This window comes from Procambarus clarkii, unplaced genomic scaffold (assembly GCF_040958095.1).
Source record: "Procambarus clarkii isolate CNS0578487 unplaced genomic scaffold, FALCON_Pclarkii_2.0 HiC_scaffold_97, whole genome shotgun sequence".
Lineage (NCBI taxonomy): Eukaryota > Metazoa > Arthropoda > Malacostraca > Decapoda > Cambaridae > Procambarus > Procambarus clarkii.
Window position 1 is genome coordinate 879595 of NW_027189130.1, and position 4667 is coordinate 884261.

The following is a 4667-nucleotide window of genomic DNA, read 5'->3' on the forward strand; positions in this document are numbered from 1 at the left end:
ATCACATCTGATAAGGAGAGAGTGGGGAGTCACAGCGGCTCGAGTGGGTGTGTGCACGTGACAACGAGGCTAAGCGTTGGAGCCGCATCCCCTAAACCTGTGACGTTGAGCCCCTCTCCAAGAGCCAGAAGTGCCAAAGGTGACCTCCTAGTATAAGCACTCTACCGAGTTGTGGGTTGGGTTGTCTGCAAAGGAGGAACAACACGACACCACCAACCAACCCATAGACTATAATAAAGGGTACACCATACCCTTAGTGTACAAGGGTACACCTTACCCTTAGTGTACAAGGGTACACCTTACTCTTAGTGAACAAGGGTACACCTTACCCTTAGTGTATAAGGATGCACCTCACCCTTAGTGTATAAGGGTACACCTTACCCTTAGTGTACAAGGGTAAACCTTACCCTTAGTGTATAAGGGTGCACCTCACCCTTAGTGTATAAGGGTACACCTTACCCATAGTGTACAAGGGTACACCTTACCCTTAGTGTATAAGGGTGCACCTCACCCTTAGTGTGTAAGGGTACACCTTACCCATAGTGTACAAGGGTACACCTTACCCTTAGTGTATAAGGGTGCAACTCACCCTTAGTGTATAAGGGTACACCTTACCCTTAATGTACAAGGGTACACCTTACCCTTAGTGTATAAGGGTGCACCTCACCCTTAGTGTATAAGGGTACACCTTACCCTTAGTGTACAAGGGTACACCTTACCCTTAGTGTATAAGGGTGCACCTCACCCTTAGTGTATAAGGGTACACCTTACCCTTAGTGTACAAGGGTACACCTTACCCTTAGTGTATAAGGGTGCACCTCACCCTTAGTGAATAAGGGTACACCTTACCCTTAGTGTACAAGGGTACACCTTACCCTTAGTGTATAAGGGTGCACCTCACCCTTAGTGTATAAGGGTACACCTTACCCTTAGTGTACAAGGGTACACCTTACCCTTAGTGTATAAGGATGCACCTCACCCTTAGTTTATAAGGGTACACCTTACCCTTAGTGTACAAGGGTACACCTTACCCTTAGTGTATAAGGATGCACCTCACCCTTAGTGTATAAGGGTACACCTTACCCTTAGTGTACAAGGGTACACCTTACCCTTAGTGTATAAGGGTGCACCTCACCCTTAGTGTATAAGGGTACACCTTTCCCTTCGTGTACAAGGGTACACCTTACCCTTAGTGTATAAGGGTGCACCTCACCCTTAGTGTATAAGGGTACACCTTACCCTTAGTGTGCAAGGGTACACCTTACCCTTAGTGTATAAGGGTGCACCTCACCCTTAGTGTATAAGGGTACACCTTACCCTTAGTGTGCAAGGGTACACCTTACCCTTAGCGTATAAGGGTGCACCTCACCCTTAGTGTATAAGGGTACACCTTACCCTTAGTGTGCAAGGGTACACCTTACCCTTAGCGTATAAGGGTGCACCTCACCCTTAGTGTATAAGGGTACACCTTACCCTTAGTGTACAAGGGTACACCTTACCCTTAGCGTATAAGGGTGCACCTCACCCTTAGTGTATAAGGGTACACCTTACCCTTAGTGTACAAGGGTACACCTTACCCTTAGTGTATAAGGATGCACCTCACCCTTAGTGTATAAGGGTACACCTTACCCTTAGTGTACAAGGGTACACCTTACCCTTAGTGTATATGGATGCACCTCACCCTTAGTGTATAAGGGTACACCTTACCCTTAGTGTACAAGGGTACACCTTACCCTTAGTGTATAAGGATGCACCTCACCCTTAGTGTATAAGGGTACACCTTACCCTTAGTGTACAAGGGTACACCTTACCCTTAGTGTATAAGGATGTATCTCACCCTTAGTGTATAAGGACCAGGCCTCCACCCCCAGGAAGCAGCCTGTGGCAGCTGGCTAACACCCAGGTACCTATTTTACTGTTAGATAACAGGGCATAGGGTTAAAGAAACTCTGCCCATTGTTTCTCGCCGGCGCCTGGGATCGAACCCAGGACCACAGGATCACAAGTACAGTGCGCTGTCCGCTCGGCCGACCGGCTTCCCCCTTAACATTATTGCCAACAGCATTTGGTGTTCCCAGGCGGTCACCCATCCAAGTACTAACCAAACCCAACGTTGCTTAACTTCGCTGATCGGGCGAGAATCGGTGTTCTCAACGTGGTATGGCCGTTGGCGCTCTCTCTCTCTGGGGTGTTGCACATTGCAGGATCGAGCTCAAGCAGTTTTTTTTTCTACCACAGATGTGGCCACACATTTACAATGCTAACCAGCATATATACATTTTCTTCTGTTCTCCATGGACAGGGTTAGAGAAATGTTAAACATATAGTTCAAGGGTTTGTTGCACACTCAACCACAGAAGGTGATTCTGTGCTTTTAAAATGCTAAGCTAACCTACATACGTAAATACATAGATACACAGATTTACGTATGCTCTACATAAAGTGTTTGATGTGTCTTTTACATAGAGTCATTAATGTACATTCACAAAGGTGAAATGTAATTCTGATCAGCTTCCATATATACTTTATACCCATACATATACATACACACACACACATATACATACATACATATATACACACATATGCATTCACATACATTTGTCTCATTTACTCTGACAGGGTGAGATAGCTGATAAAGAAACTAGTGTGCAAATAAGCACTTAATCACTGAAGGTGATGAAGGTGCTTTTACAAGCTCAGTTTATATAGTTACATCATATATATACATTATATAATTGGTATATTACATGGTCAATCTTGGATACAAGTCCAATATATCATCAAGTGTTCCAGTACTCATATAGTAATTACAGAGTTCAGCATACCTTAGTCCAGGAGGGCGAAAGTCAGTCAGTATGGGACATTCTACAATATAATGTTCAAGAGAGTGCATGTTTTCTCTTTCACAAAGTTGACACATTGTGTACTCGACATTTTGGTTTTGAGAAAGCTACCAGATACGTCTATATCCCAGGCGTATTCTGGCCACTATAACATCACATTGCCGGGTTCTTGTTCTATTAGTCCAATATGTGAATGTCTCCTCACGATATCTATCATAATATTTAATGCTACAACTTTCAGGTCTTTGAGAATTTGTTAGGTCGGTGAGATTTTCATTAGATATTTGTTTAAGTATTCTCATTGTCACTGCTAATGAAACACCCATATCAATTTCTACCACTGGTTTTCTGCAGGCTGACTTAGCAAGCATATCAACAGTGTCATGCCTTGAGATGCCAACATGTGATGGCATCCATAGGAATTTAATCTCAAATCTGTTTTCTTTGGCAACTAAAACATTCATTCGAATATCACTGACTATTTTCTGGGTGTCACTACTATGTGCGTTCAATGCCAGGAGTGCACTCTGCGAGTCACAGTATATAAGTCCACTGCCTTTGTCTTTTAAAAATTCAGTGGCAAGGTATATGCCTGCAAGTTCGGTTTGAGTTGTACTTGCCCAGTCATTGACGCGCTTCATTGCTGTATGTACGAGAGAAGATTGTTCAAATATGTTACATGCACATCCGGTACATCGTCCACCTTCTTCTACAGAGCCGTCGGTATAGCACTGATAAACATCGTTACCCATACTCTGAGTACTTTCAGTGATGCTTTTCAGTGTTAACTGTTTTAACAATGTAGTGTGCACACTCTCTTTCTTGGGCGCATTTACAAAATCAACTGATAGATCCCAGTTATCCCATGGAGTAATTGGCTGATTAATCATTAGTCGAGTTGGGTACATATTTAATATTTTGATGGAGTTGGCTACCTTGTAGAACCAATATACATAATCAGATTTCGTTCTTCTTCTATAGACCTCAGGTGACTGCAGCATATTAGAAAGTTTAGCTTGAAACTTCATGTGTTGTCTAGAACTACTCAATGCCTTCACGCCGAAAACTGTGCTAATAGACAAAATTCTCTCACTTATGGTAGGTAATTTTAACTCTGTTCTCATATTAACTATTCTCGTGGACTTTGGAGCCCCAAAGATAAGACGCATAGCTTCATTTTGCAAGGTTTCAAGATATTTCAGCTCTTTGTCAGTATCAAGCAGTGTGTGCTGGGCTTTCTCCTCTCTCCCTTAGCTCCATAGTCAAGTAGTGGCAGGGACCGGACTTGAGGCATGACTTGGAGAGCTCCCTGAGTGTGGTCAACGGTACCCCAGTAGAGGGGGTGAAGACCCGCAGCGTGGGGGGTTATAGGACCATTAACAACGGTACCCCAGTAGAGGTGGTGAAGACCCACAGCGTGGGGGGTTATAGGACCATTAACAACGGTACCCCAGTAGAGGTGGTGAAGACCCACAGCGTGGGGGGTTATAGGACCATTAACAACGGTACCCCAGTAGAGGTGGTGAAGACCCACAGCGTGGGGGGTTATAGGATCATTAACAACGGTACCCCAGTAGAGGGGGTGAAGACCCGCAGCGTGGGGGGTTATAGGATCATTAACAACGGTACCCCAGTAGAGGGGGTGAAGCCCCGCAGCGTGGGGGGTTATAGGATCATTATCAACGGTACCCCAGTAAAGGGGGTGAAGCCCCGCAGCGTGGGGGGTTATAGGATCATTAACAACGGTACCCCAGTAAAGGGGGTGAAGACCCGCAGCGTGGGGGGTTATAGGATCATTAACAACGGTACCCCAGTAGAGGG

At 44.7% G+C, this 4667-nt stretch overlaps 1 non-coding gene across 1 annotated transcript; it reads right to left on the reverse strand.

Moving 5' to 3' along the window:
• Positions 1–2053: 2053 nt before the first annotated feature.
• Positions 2054–2172, reverse strand: LOC138360146 (5S ribosomal RNA). The gene has a single exon (XR_011226225.1). It is a non-coding gene; the product is annotated as a 5S ribosomal RNA (ribosomal RNA).
• Between the last annotated feature and the right edge of the window lie 2495 nt (positions 2173–4667).